Genomic DNA, 12,635 nt, shown 5'->3' on the forward strand with positions numbered 1-12,635 from the left:
CACTCTCTCTTTCAAAGCGTACCCATAAAATATTTGATTTCAAGTTGACAATAGGATTTGATCCTGAGACCTCATGATCTGAAGTCTATTGCACTTCCACCTCTTTTAGGAAGGGTTCAACTGAGAGAAAAAACATCTAATTAGGGACATTTTTGATTGAGTAACATCATTTTAAAAGGTGTACTCTAACCCTAATTATACTCTTAGAAAGCACTTGATTTTAAGGGGGCACCAGGATTTGAACCTGGGACCTCTTGATCTGCAGTCAAATGCTCTACCACTGAGCTATACCCCCTCTGCTAGAAACTATCTAAAGGCGGAAAAATTCTCGAATAAGGTACATTTTAGCTGGAGATCTACATAACCTAATACATAACACTCTCTCTTTGACAACATACCCATAAAGTATTTGATTTCATGTTGACTATAGGATTTGATCCTGAGACCTCTTGAACCTAAGACTATTGCAATTCCATCTCTGTTAGGAACTGTCTGACAGAGAGAAAAAACATCTAATGAGGGACATTTTAGATTGTGTAACATAACCAAAAAAGGAGCACTCCCTCTCTCAAGATACACATAGAAAGTACATGATTCAAGGAGGAACCAGGATTTGATCCTGACAAATTGTCTAATAAGGGACATTTCAGAGGGCGATCTACATAACCTAATAAAGAACACTCTCTCTTTCAAAGCGTACCCATAAAATATTTGATTTCAAGTTGACAATAGGATTTGATCCTGAGACCTCATGATCTGAAGTCTATTGCACTTCCACCTCTTTTAGGAACGGTTCAACTGAGAGAAAAACCATCTAATTAGGGACATTTTAGATTGAGTAACATAATTTTAAAAAGTGTACTCTAACCCTAATTATACTCTTAGAAAGCACTTGATTTTAAGGGGGCACCAGGATTTGAACCTGGGACCTCTTGATCTGCAGTCAAATGCTCTACCACTGACCTATACCCCCTCTGCTAGAAACTATCTAAAGGCGGAAAAATTCTCGAATAAGGTACATTTTAGCTGGAGATCTACATAACCTAATACATAACACTCTCTCTTTGACAACATACCCATAAAGTATTTGATTTCATGTTGACTATAGGATTTGATCCTGAGACCTCTTGAACCTAAGACTATTGCAATTCCATCTCTGTTAGGAACTGTCTGACAGAGAGAAAAAACATCTAATGAGGGACATTTTAGATTGTGTAACATAACCAAAAAAGGAGCACTCCCTCTCTCAAGATACACATAGAAAGTACATGATTCAAGGAGGAACCAGGATTTGATCCTGACAAATTGTCTAATAAGGGACATTTCAGAGGGCGATCTACATAACCTAATAAAGAACACTCTCTCTTTCAAAGCGTACCCATAAAATATTTGATTTCAAGTTGACAATAGGATTTGATCCTGAGACCTCATGATCTGAAGTCTATTGCACTTCCACCTCTTTTAGGAACGGTTCAACTGAGAGAAAAACCATCTAATTAGGGACATTTTAGATTGAGTAACATAATTTTAAAAAGTGTACTCTAACCCTAATTATACTCTTAGAAAGCACTTGATTTTAAGGGGGCACCAGGATTTGAACCTGGGACCTCTTGATCTGCAGTCAAATGCTCTACCACTGACCTATACCCCCTCTGCTAGAAACTATCTAAAGGCGGAAAAATTCTCGAATAAGGTACATTTTAGCTGGAGATCTACATAACCTAATACATAACACTCTCTCTTTGACAACATACCCATAAAGTATTTGATTTCATGTTGACTATAGGATTTGAACCTGAGACCTCTTGAACCTAAGACTATTGCAATTCCATCTCTGTTAGGAACTGTCTGACAGAGAGAAAAAACATCTAATGAGGGACATTTTAGATTGTGTAACATAACCAAAAAAGGAGCACTCCCTCTCTCAAGATACACATAGAAAGTACATGATTCAAGGAGGAACCAGGATTTGATCCTGACAAATTGTCTAATAAGGGACATTTCAGAGGGCGATCTACATAACCTAATAAAGAACACTCTCTCTTTCAAAGCGTACCCATAAAATATTTGATTTCAAGTTGACAATAGGATTTGATCCTGAGACCTCATGATCTGAAGTCTATTGCACTTCCACCTCTTTTAGGAACGGTTCAACTGAGAGAAAAACCATCTAATTAGGGACATTTTAGATTGAGTAACATAATTTTAAAAAGTGTACTCTAACCCTAATTATACTCTTAGAAAGCACTTGATTTTAAGGGGGCACCAGGACTTGAACCTGGGACCTCTTGATCTGCAGTCAAATGCTCTACCACTGACCTATACCCCCTCTGCTAGAAACTATCTAAAGGCGGAAAAATTCTCGAATAAGGTACATTTTAGCTGGAGATCTACATAACCTAATACATAACACTCTCTCTTTGACAACATACCCATAAAGTATTTGATTTCATGTTGACTATAGGATTTGAACCTGAGACCTCTTGAACCTAAGACTATTGCAATTCCATCTCTGTTAGGAACTGTCTGACAGAGAGAAAAAACATCTAATGAGGGACATTTTAGATTGTGTAACATAACCAAAAAAGGAGCACTCCCTCTCTCAAGATACACATAGAAAGTACATGATTCAAGGAGGAACCAGGATTTGATCCTGACAAATTGTCTAATAAGGGACATTTCAGAGGGCGATCTACATAACCTAATAAAGAACACTCTCTCTTTCAAAGCGTACCCATAAAATATTTGATTTCAAGTTGACAATAGGATTTGATCCTGAGACCTCATGATCTGAAGTCTATTACACTTCCACCTCTTTTAGGAAGGGTTCAACTGAGAGAAAAAACATCTAATTAGGTACATTTTTGATTGAGTAACATAATTTTAAAAGGTGTACTCTAACCCTAATTATACTCTTAGAAAGCACTTGATTTTAAGGGGGCACCAGGATTTGAACCCGGGACCTCTTGATCTGCATTCAAATGCTCTACCACTGAGCTATACCCCCTCAGCTAGAAACTATCTAAAGGCGGAAAAATTCTCGAATAAGGTACATTTTAGCTGGAGATCTACATAACCTAATACATAACACTCTCTCTTTGACAACATACCCATAAAGTATTTGATTTCATGTTGACTATAGGATTTGAACCTGAGACCTCTTGAACCTAAGACTATTGCAATTCCATCTCTGTTAGGAACTGTCTGACAGAGAGAAAAAACATCTAATGAGGGACATTTTAGATTGAGTAACATAACCAAAAAAGGAGCACTCCCTCTCTCAAGATACACATAGAAAGTACATGATTCAAGGGGGAACCAGGATTTGATCCTGACAAATTGTCTAATAAGGGACATTTCAGAGGGCCATCTACATAACCTAATAAAGAACACTCTCTCTTTCAAAGCGTACCCATAAAATATTTGATTTCAAGTTGACAATAGGATTTGATCCTGAGACCTCATGATCTGAAGTCTATTGCACTTCCACCTCTTTTAGGAAGGGTTCAACTGAGAGAAAAAACATCTAATTAGGGACATTTTTGATTGAGTAACATCATTTTAAAAGGTGTACTCTAACCCTAATTATACTCTTAGAAAGCACTTGATTTTAAGGGGGCACCAGGATTTGAACCTGGGACCTCTTGATCTGCAGTCAAATGCTCTACCACTGACCTATACCCCCTCTGCTAGAAACTATCTAAAGGCGGAAAAATTCTCGAATAAGGTACATTTTAGCTGGAGATCTACATAACCTAATACATAACACTCTCTCTTTGACAACATACCCATAAAGTATTTGATTTCATGTTGACTATAGGATTTGATCCTGAGACCTCTTGAACCTAAGACTATTGCAATTCCATCTCTGTTAGGAACTGTCTGACAGAGAGAAAAAACATCTAATGAGGGACATTTTAGATTGTGTAACATAACCAAAAAAGGAGCACTCCCTCTCTCAAGATACACATAGAAAGTACATGATTCAAGGAGGAACCAGGATTTGATCCTGACAAATTGTCTAATAAGGGACATTTCAGAGGGCGATCTACATAACCTAATAAAGAACACTCTCTCTTTCAAAGCGTACCCATAAAATATTTGATTTCAAGTTGACAATAGGATTTGATCCTGAGACCTCATGATCTGAAGTCTATTGCACTTCCACCTCTTTTAGGAACGGTTCAACTGAGAGAAAAACCATCTAATTAGGGACATTTTAGATTGAGTAACATAATTTTAAAAAGTGTACTCTAACCCTAATTATACTCTTAGAAAGCACTTGATTTTAAGGGGGCACCAGGATTTGAACCTGGGACCTCTTGATCTGCAGTCAAATGCTCTACCACTGACCTATACCCCCTCTGCTAGAAACTATCTAAAGGCGGAAAAATTCTCGAATAAGGTACATTTTAGCTGGAGATCTACATAACCTAATACATAACACTCTCTCTTTGACAACATACCCATAAAGTATTTGATTTCATGTTGACTATAGGATTTGAACCTGAGACCTCTTGAACCTAAGACTATTGCAATTCCATCTCTGTTAGGAACTGTCTGACAGAGAGAAAAAACATCTAATGAGGGACATTTTAGATTGTGTAACATAACCAAAAAAGGAGCACTCCCTCTCTCAAGATACACATAGAAAGTACATGATTCAAGGAGGAACCAGGATTTGATCCTGACAAATTGTCTAATAAGGGACATTTCAGAGGGCGATCTACATAACCTAATAAAGAACACTCTCTCTTTCAAAGCGTACCCATAAAATATTTGATTTCAAGTTGACAATAGGATTTGATCCTGAGACCTCATGATCTGAAGTCTATTGCACTTCCACCTCTTTTAGGAAGGGTTCAACTGAGAGAAAAAACCATCTAATTAGGGACATTTTTGATTGAGTAACATAATTTTAAAAGGTGTACTCTAACCCTAATTATACTCTTAGAAAGCACTTGATTTTAAGGGGGCACCAGGATTTGAACCTGGGACCTCTTGATCTGCAGTCAAATGCTCTACCACTGAGCTATACCCCCTCTGCTAGAAACTATCTAAAGGCGGAAGAATTCTCGAATAAGGTACATTTTAGCTGGAGATCTACATAACCTAATACATAACACTCTCTCTTTGACAACATACCCATAAAGTATTTGATTTCATGTTGACTATAGGATTTGAACCTGAGACCTCTTGAACCTAAGACTATTGCAATTCCATCTCTGTTAGGAACTGTCTGACAGAGAGAAAAAACATCTAATGAGGGACATTTTAGATTGTGTAACATAACCAAAAAAGGAGCACTCCCTCTCTCAAGATACACATAGAAAGTACATGATTCAAGGAGGAACCAGGATTTGATCCTGACAAATTGTCTAATAAGGGACATTTCAGAGGGCGATCTACATAACCTAATAAAGAACACTCTCTCTTTCAAAGCGTACCCATAAAATATTTGATTTCAAGTTGACAATAGGATTTGATCCTGAGACCTCATGATCTGAAGTCTATTGCACTTCCACCTCTTTTAGGAAGGGTTCAACTGAGAGAAAAAACATCTAATTAGGGACATTTTTGATTGAGTAACATAATTTTAAAAGGTGTACTCTAACCCTAATTATACTCTTAGAAAGCACTTGATTTTAAGGGGGCACCAGGATTTGAACCTGGGACCTCTTGATCTGCAGTCAAATGCTCTACCACTGAGCTATACCCCCTCTGCTAGAAACTATCTAAAGGCGGAAGAATTCTCGAATAAGGTACATTTTAGCTGGAGATCTACATAACCTAATACATAACACTCTCTCTTTGACAACATACCCATAAAGTATTTGATTTCATGTTGACTATAGGATTTGAACCTGAGACCTCTTGAACCTAAGACTATTGCAATTCCATCTCTGTTAGGAACTGTCTGACAGAGAGAAAAAACATCTAATGAGGGACATTTTAGATTGTGTAACATAACCAAAAAAGGAGCACTCCCTCTCTCAAGATACACATAGAAAGTACATGATTCAAGGAGGAACCAGGATTTGATCCTGACAAATTGTCTAATAAGGGACATTTCAGAGGGCGATCTACATAACCTAATAAAGAACACTCTCTCTTTCAAAGCGTACCCATAAAATATTTGATTTCAAGTTGACAATAGGATTTGATCCTGAGACCTCATGATCTGAAGTCTATTGCACTTCCACCTCTTTTAGGAACGGTTAAACTGAGAGAAAAACCATCTAATTAGGGACATTTTAGATTGAGTAACATAATTTTAAAAAGTGTACTCTAACCCTAATTATACTCTTAGAAAGCACTTGATTTTAAGGGGGCACCAGGATTTGAACCTGGGACCTCTTGATCTGCAGTCAAATGCTCTACCACTGACCTATACCCCCTCTGCTAGAAACTATCTAAAGGCGGAAAAATTCTCGAATAAGGTACATTTTAGCTGGAGATCTACATAACCTAATACATAACACTCTCTCTTTGACAACATACCCATAAAGTATTTGATTTCATGTTGACTATAGGATTTGAACCTGAGACCTCTTGAACCTAAGACTATTGCAATTCCATCTCTGTTAGGAACTGTCTGACAGAGAGAAAAAACATCTAATGAGGGACATTTTAGATTGAGTAACATAACCAAAAAAGGAGCACTCCCTCTCTCAAGATACACATAGAAAGTACATGATTCAAGGGGGAACCAGGATTTGATCCTGACAAATTGTCTAATAAGGGACATTTCAGAGGGCGATCTACATAACCTAATAAAGAACACTCTCTCTTTCAAAGCGTACCCATAAAATATTTGATTTCAAGTTGACAATAGGATTTGATCCTGAGACCTCATGATCTGAAGTCTATTGCACTTCCACCTCTTTTAGGAACGGTTCAACTGAGAGAAAAAACATCTAATTAGGGACATTTTAGATTGAGTAACATAATTTAAAAAAGTGTACTCTAACCCTAATTATACTCTTAGAAAGCACTTGATTTTAAGGGGGCACCAGGATTTGAACCTGGGACCTCTTGATCTGCAGTCAAATGCTCTACCACTGAGCTATACCCCCTCAGCTAGAAACTATCTAAAGGCGGAAAAATTCTCGAATAAGGTACATTTTAGCTGGAGATCTACATAACCTAATACATAACACTCTCTCTTTGACAACATACCCATAAAGTATTTGATTTCATGTTGACTATAGGATTTGAACCTGAGACCTCTTGAACCTAAGACTATTGCAATTCCATCTCTGTTAGGAACTGTCTGACAGAGAGAAAAAACATCTAATGAGGGACATTTTAGATTGAGTAACATAACCAAAAAAGGAGCACTCCCTCTCTCAAGATACACATAGAAAGTACATGATTCAAGGGGGAACCAGGATTTGATCCTGACAAATTGTCTAATAAGGGACATTTCAGAGGGCGATCTACATAACCTAATAAAGAACACTCTCTCTTTCAAAGCGTACCCATAAAATATTTGATTTCAAGTTGACAATAGGATTTGATCCTGAGACCTCATGATCTGAAGTCTATTGCACTTCCACCTCTTTTAGGAACGGTTCAACTGAGAGAAAAACCATCTAATTAGGGACATTTTAGATTGAGTAACATAATTTTAAAAAGTGTACTCTAACCCTAATTATACTCTTAGAAAGCACTTGATTTTAATTGGGCACCAGGATTTGAACCTGGGACCTCTTGATCTGCAGTCAAATGCTCTACCACTGACCTATACCCCCTCTGCTAGAAACTATCTAAAGGCGGAAAAATTCTCGAATAAGGTACATTTTAGCTGGAGATCTACATAACCTAATACATAACACTCTCTCTTTGACAACATACCCATAAAGTATTTGATTTCATGTTGACTATAGGATTTGAACCTGAGACCTCTTGAACCTAAGACTATTGCAATTCCATCTCTGTTAGGAACTGTCTGACAGAGAGAAAAAACATCTAATGAGGGACATTTTAGATTGAGTAACATAACCAAAAAAGGAGCACTCCCTCTCTCAAGATACACATAGAAAGTACATGATTCAAGGGGGAACCAGGATTTGATCCTGACAAATTGTCTAATAAGGGACATTTCAGAGGGCGATCTACATAACCTAATAAAGAACACTCTCTCTTTCAAAGCGTACCCATAAAATATTTGATTTCAAGTTGACAATAGGATTTGATCCTGAGACCTCATGATCTGAAGTCTATTGCACTTCCACCTCTTTTAGGAAGGGTTCAACTGAGAGAAAAAACATCTAATTAGGGACATTTTTGATTGAGTAACATAATTTTAAAAGGTGTACTCTAACCCTAATTATACTCTTAGAAAGCACTTGATTTTAAGGGGGCACCAGGATTTGAACCTGGGACCTCTTGATCTGCAGTCAAATGCTCTACCACTGAGCTATACCCCCTCTGCTAGAAACTATCTAAAGGCGGAAAAATTCTCGAATAAGGTACATTTTAGCTGGAGATCTACATAACCTAATACATAACACTCTCTCTTTGACAACATACCCATAAAGTATTTGATTTCATGTTGACTATAGGATTTGAACCTGAGACCTCTTGAACCTAAGACTATTGCAATTCCATCTCTGTTAGGAACTGTCTGACAGAGAGAAAAAACATCTAATGAGGGACATTTTAGATTGTGTAACATAACCAAAAAAGGAGCACTCCCTCTCTCAAGATACACATAGAAAGTACATGATTCAAGGAGGAACCAGGATTTGATCCTGACAAATTGTCTAATAAGGGACATTTCAGAGGGCGATCTACATAACCTAATAAAGAACACTCTCTCTTTCAAAGCGTACCCATAAAATATTTGATTTCAAGTTGACAATAGGATTTGATCCTGAGACCTCATGATCTGAAGTCTATTGCACTTCCACCTCTTTTAGGAACGGTTCAACTGAGAGAAAAACCATCTAATTAGGGACATTTTAGATTGAGTAACATAATTTTAAAAAGTGTACTCTAACCCTAATTATACTCTTAGAAAGCACTTGATTTTAAGGGGGCACCAGGATTTGAACCTGGGACCTCTTGATCTGCAGTCAAATGCTCTACCACTGAGCTATACCCCCTCAGCTAGAAACTATCTAAAGGCGGAAAAATTCTCGAATAAGGTACATTTTAGCTGGAGATCTACATAACCTAATACATAACACTCTCTCTTTGACAACATACCCATAAAGTATTTGATTTCATGTTGACTATAGGATTTGAACCTGAGACCTCTTGAACCTAAGACTATTGCAATTCCATCTCTGTTAGGAACTGTCTGACAGAGAGAAAAAACATCTAATGAGGGACATTTTAGATTGAGTAACATAACCAAAAAAGGAGCACTCCCTCTCTCAAGATACACATAGAAAGTACATGATTCAAGGGGGAACCAGGATTTGATCCTGACAAATTGTCTAATAAGGGACATTTCAGAGGGCGATCTACATAACCTAATAAAGAACACTCTCTCTTTCAAAGCGTACCCATAAAATATTTGATTTCAAGTTGACAATAGGATTTGATCCTGAGACCTCATGATCTGAAGTCTATTACACTTCCACCTCTTTTAGGAAGGGTTCAACTGAGAGAAAAAACATCTAATTAGGGACATTTTTGATTGAGTAACATAATTTTAAAAGGTGTACTCTAACCCTAATTATACTCTTAGAAAGCACTTGATTTTAAGGGGGCACCAGGATTTGAACCTGGGACCTCTTGATCTGCAGTCAAATGCTCTACCACTGAGCTATACCCCCTCAGCTAGAAACTATCTAAAGGCGGAAAAATTCTCGAATAAGGTACATTTTAGCTGGAGATCTACATAACCTAATACATAACACTCTCTCTTTGACAACATACCCATAAAGTATTTGATTTCATGTTGACTATAGGATTTGAACCTGAGACCTCTTGAACCTAAGACTATTGCAATTCCATCTCTGTTAGGAACTGTCTGACAGAGAGAAAAAACATCTAATGAGGGACATTTTAGATTGAGTAACATAACCAAAAAAGGAGCACTCCCTCTCTCAAGATACACATAGAAAGTACATGATTCAAGGGGGAACCAGGATTTGATCCTGACAAATTGTCTAATAAGGGACATTTCAGAGGGCGATCTACATAACCTAATAAAGAACACTCTCTCTTTCAAAGCGTACCCATAAAATATTTGATTTCAAGTTGACAATAGGATTTGATCCTGAGACCTCATGATCTGAAGTCTATTGCACTTCCACCTCTTTTAGGAAGGGTTCAACTGAGAGAAAAAACATCTAATTAGGGACATTTTTGATTGAGTAACATAATTTTAAAAGGTGTACTCTAACCCTAATTATACTCTTAGAAAGCACTTGATTTTAAGGGGGCACCAGGATTTGAACCTGGGACCTCTTGATCTGCAGTCAAATGCTCTACCACTGAGCTATACCCCCTCTGCTAGAAACTATCTAAAGGCGGAAAAATTCTCGAATAAGGTACATTTTAGCTGGAGATCTACATAACCTAATACATAACACTCTCTCTTTGACAACATACCCATAAAGTATTTGATTTCATGTTGACTATAGGATTTGAACCTGAGACCTCTTGAACCTAAGACTATTGCAATTCCATCTCTGTTAGGAACTGTCTGACAGAGAGAAAAAACATCTAATGAGGGACATTTTAGATTGTGTAACATAACCAAAAAAGGAGCACTCCCTCTCTCAAGATACACATAGAAAGTACATGATTCAAGGAGGAACCAGGATTTGATCCTGACAAATTGTCTAATAAGGGACATTTCAGAGGGCGATCTACATAACCTAATAAAGAACACTCTCTCTTTCAAAGCGTACCCATAAAATATTTGATTTCAAGTTGACAATAGGATTTGATCCTGAGACCTCATGATGTGAAGTCTATTGCACTTCCACCTCTTTTAGGAACGGTTCAACTGAGAGAAAAACCATCTAATTAGGGACATTTTAGATTGAGTAACATAATTTTAAAAAGTGTACTCTAACCCTAATTATACTCTTAGAAAGCATTTGATTTTAAGGGGGCACCAGGATTTGAACCTGGGACCTCTTGATCTGCAGTCAAATGCTCTACCACTGACCTATACCCCCTCTGCTAGAAACTATCTAAAGGCGGAAAAATTCTCGAATAAGGTACATTTTAGCTGGAGATCTACATAACCTAATACATAACACTCTCTCTTTGACAACATACCCATAAAGTATTTGATTTCATGTTGACTATAGGATTTGAACCTGAGACCTCTTGAACCTAAGACTATTGCAATTCCATCTCTGTTAGGAACTGTCTGACAGAGAGAAAAAACATCTAATGAGGGACATTTTAGATTGAGTAACATAACCAAAAAAGGAGCACTCCCTCTCTCAAGATACACATAGAAAGTACATGATTCAAGGGGGAACCAGGATTTGATCCTGACAAATTGTCTAATAAGGGACATTTCAGAGGGCGATCTACATAACCTAATAAAGAACACTCTCTCTTTCAAAGCGTACCCATAAAATATTTGATTTCAAGTTGACAATAGGATTTGATCCTGAGACCTCATGATCTGAAGTCTATTGCACTTCCACCTCTTTTAGGAACGGTTCAACTGAGAGAAAAACCATCTAATTAGGGACATTTTAGATTGAGTAACATAATTTAAAAAAGTGTACTCTAACCCTAATTATACTCTTAGAAAGCACTTGATTTTAAGGGGGCACCAGGATTTGAACCTGGGACCTCTTGATCTGCAGTCAAATGCTCTACCACTGAGCTATACCCCCTCAGCTAGAAACTATCTAAAGGCGGAAAAATTCTCGAATAAGGTACATTTTAGCTGGAGATCTACATAACCTAATACATAACACTCTCTCTTTGACAACATACCCATAAAGTATTTGATTTCATGTTGACTATAGGATTTGAACCTGAGACCTCTTGAACCTAAGACTATTGCAATTCCATCTCTGTTAGGAACTGTCTGACAGAGAGAAAAAACATCTAATGAGGGACATTTTAGATTGTGTAACATAACCAAAAAAGGAGCACTCCCTCTCTCAAGATACACATAGAAAGTACATGATTCAAGGAGGAACCAGGATTTGATCCTGACAAATTGTCTAATAAGGGACATTTCAGAGGGCGATCTACATAACCTAATAAAGAACACTCTCTCTTTCAAAGCGTACCCATAAAATATTTGATTTCAAGTTGACAATAGGATTTGATCCTGAGACCTCATGATCTGAAGTCTATTGCACTTCCACCTCTTTTAGGAACGGTTCAACTGAGAGAAAAACCATCTAATTAGGGACATTTTAGATTGAGTAACATAATTTTAAAAAGTGTACTCTAACCCTAATTATACTCTTAGAAAGCACTTGATTTTAAGGGGGCACCAGGATTTGAACCTGGGACCTCTTGATCTGCAGTCAAATGCTCTACCACTGAGCTATACCCCCTCAGCTAGAAACTATCTAAAGGCGGAAAAATTCTCGAATAAGGTACATTTTAGCTGGAGATCTACATAACCTAATACATAACACTCTCTCTTTGACAACATACCCATAAAGTATTTGATTTCATGTTGACTATAG

The 12,635-nt window shown here is 37.3% G+C and overlaps 18 non-coding genes across 18 annotated transcripts; all 18 read right to left on the minus strand.

The window, feature by feature from the left end:
- Window positions 1-223: 223 nt before the first annotated feature.
- trnac-gca (transfer RNA cysteine (anticodon GCA)) lies at window positions 224-295 on the minus strand. The gene has a single exon. It is a non-coding gene; the product is annotated as a tRNA-Cys (tRNA).
- Window positions 296-901: 606 nt separating this feature from the next.
- On the minus strand, window positions 902-973 carry trnac-gca (transfer RNA cysteine (anticodon GCA)). The gene has a single exon. It is a non-coding gene; the product is annotated as a tRNA-Cys (tRNA).
- A 606-nt stretch (window positions 974-1,579) lies between these two features.
- Window positions 1,580-1,651, minus strand: trnac-gca (transfer RNA cysteine (anticodon GCA)). The gene has a single exon. It is a non-coding gene; the product is annotated as a tRNA-Cys (tRNA).
- Window positions 1,652-2,257: 606 nt separating this feature from the next.
- trnac-gca (transfer RNA cysteine (anticodon GCA)) lies at window positions 2,258-2,329 on the minus strand. Its single transcript has one exon. It is a non-coding gene; the product is annotated as a tRNA-Cys (tRNA).
- Window positions 2,330-2,935: 606 nt separating this feature from the next.
- trnac-gca (transfer RNA cysteine (anticodon GCA)) lies at window positions 2,936-3,007 on the minus strand. The gene has a single exon. It is a non-coding gene; the product is annotated as a tRNA-Cys (tRNA).
- Window positions 3,008-3,613: 606 nt separating this feature from the next.
- Window positions 3,614-3,685, minus strand: trnac-gca (transfer RNA cysteine (anticodon GCA)). Its single transcript has one exon. It is a non-coding gene; the product is annotated as a tRNA-Cys (tRNA).
- Window positions 3,686-4,291: 606 nt separating this feature from the next.
- On the minus strand, window positions 4,292-4,363 carry trnac-gca (transfer RNA cysteine (anticodon GCA)). Its single transcript has one exon. It is a non-coding gene; the product is annotated as a tRNA-Cys (tRNA).
- Window positions 4,364-4,970: 607 nt separating this feature from the next.
- On the minus strand, window positions 4,971-5,042 carry trnac-gca (transfer RNA cysteine (anticodon GCA)). Its single transcript has one exon. It is a non-coding gene; the product is annotated as a tRNA-Cys (tRNA).
- A 606-nt stretch (window positions 5,043-5,648) lies between these two features.
- On the minus strand, window positions 5,649-5,720 carry trnac-gca (transfer RNA cysteine (anticodon GCA)). Its single transcript has one exon. It is a non-coding gene; the product is annotated as a tRNA-Cys (tRNA).
- A 606-nt stretch (window positions 5,721-6,326) lies between these two features.
- trnac-gca (transfer RNA cysteine (anticodon GCA)) lies at window positions 6,327-6,398 on the minus strand. Its single transcript has one exon. It is a non-coding gene; the product is annotated as a tRNA-Cys (tRNA).
- Window positions 6,399-7,004: 606 nt separating this feature from the next.
- Window positions 7,005-7,076, minus strand: trnac-gca (transfer RNA cysteine (anticodon GCA)). The gene has a single exon. It is a non-coding gene; the product is annotated as a tRNA-Cys (tRNA).
- A 1,284-nt stretch (window positions 7,077-8,360) lies between these two features.
- Window positions 8,361-8,432, minus strand: trnac-gca (transfer RNA cysteine (anticodon GCA)). Its single transcript has one exon. It is a non-coding gene; the product is annotated as a tRNA-Cys (tRNA).
- Window positions 8,433-9,038: 606 nt separating this feature from the next.
- Window positions 9,039-9,110, minus strand: trnac-gca (transfer RNA cysteine (anticodon GCA)). The gene has a single exon. It is a non-coding gene; the product is annotated as a tRNA-Cys (tRNA).
- Window positions 9,111-9,716: 606 nt separating this feature from the next.
- trnac-gca (transfer RNA cysteine (anticodon GCA)) lies at window positions 9,717-9,788 on the minus strand. The gene has a single exon. It is a non-coding gene; the product is annotated as a tRNA-Cys (tRNA).
- A 606-nt stretch (window positions 9,789-10,394) lies between these two features.
- Window positions 10,395-10,466, minus strand: trnac-gca (transfer RNA cysteine (anticodon GCA)). Its single transcript has one exon. It is a non-coding gene; the product is annotated as a tRNA-Cys (tRNA).
- A 606-nt stretch (window positions 10,467-11,072) lies between these two features.
- On the minus strand, window positions 11,073-11,144 carry trnac-gca (transfer RNA cysteine (anticodon GCA)). Its single transcript has one exon. It is a non-coding gene; the product is annotated as a tRNA-Cys (tRNA).
- A 606-nt stretch (window positions 11,145-11,750) lies between these two features.
- On the minus strand, window positions 11,751-11,822 carry trnac-gca (transfer RNA cysteine (anticodon GCA)). Its single transcript has one exon. It is a non-coding gene; the product is annotated as a tRNA-Cys (tRNA).
- Window positions 11,823-12,428: 606 nt separating this feature from the next.
- On the minus strand, window positions 12,429-12,500 carry trnac-gca (transfer RNA cysteine (anticodon GCA)). The gene has a single exon. It is a non-coding gene; the product is annotated as a tRNA-Cys (tRNA).
- Window positions 12,501-12,635: the final 135 nt, after the last annotated feature.

The sequence above is a fragment of the Salmo salar genome, chromosome 09 (genome assembly GCF_965601325.2).
Source record: "Salmo salar chromosome 09, fSalSal1, whole genome shotgun sequence".
Classification (NCBI taxonomy): Eukaryota; Metazoa; Chordata; class Actinopteri; order Salmoniformes; family Salmonidae; genus Salmo; species Salmo salar.